Source organism: Arachis ipaensis, chromosome B04, assembly GCF_000816755.2.
Source record: "Arachis ipaensis cultivar K30076 chromosome B04, Araip1.1, whole genome shotgun sequence".
Taxonomy (NCBI): domain Eukaryota; kingdom Viridiplantae; phylum Streptophyta; class Magnoliopsida; order Fabales; family Fabaceae; genus Arachis; species Arachis ipaensis.
The window spans coordinates 131,306,243-131,306,585 of record NC_029788.2 but is presented as its reverse complement, the minus strand read 5'-3'; positions in this window follow the sequence as shown (position 1 = coordinate 131,306,585).

Here is a 343-nt window from a genome sequence, read left to right as displayed (position 1 = left end):
AAATTTATTCTAAATATTTAAAAGATATTACTGTGTCGAATTTTTAATATTAATAATGTATTAAAATTATTGTGAGAAAGTCTGCTTCAGATTCCTTTATAGCTATAAAATAATATTCAAATTTAGATAAAAGCTTCAAATTAGATTGAGATATTTCCCAAAATTAAAAAGTATCGTGTTAGAGTTATACCCTTAAATTTGTTTTGGTTATGCAGAATTCACTGTGAAACTAGAAATTTATGAGTTGGAGTCCAGTTAAGTTAAATTAAAAGGGAATTATTTCTTGAAATACAAAAAATATTTTCAAAAAAAATATTATATATATTTTTGTTAAATTTAATTT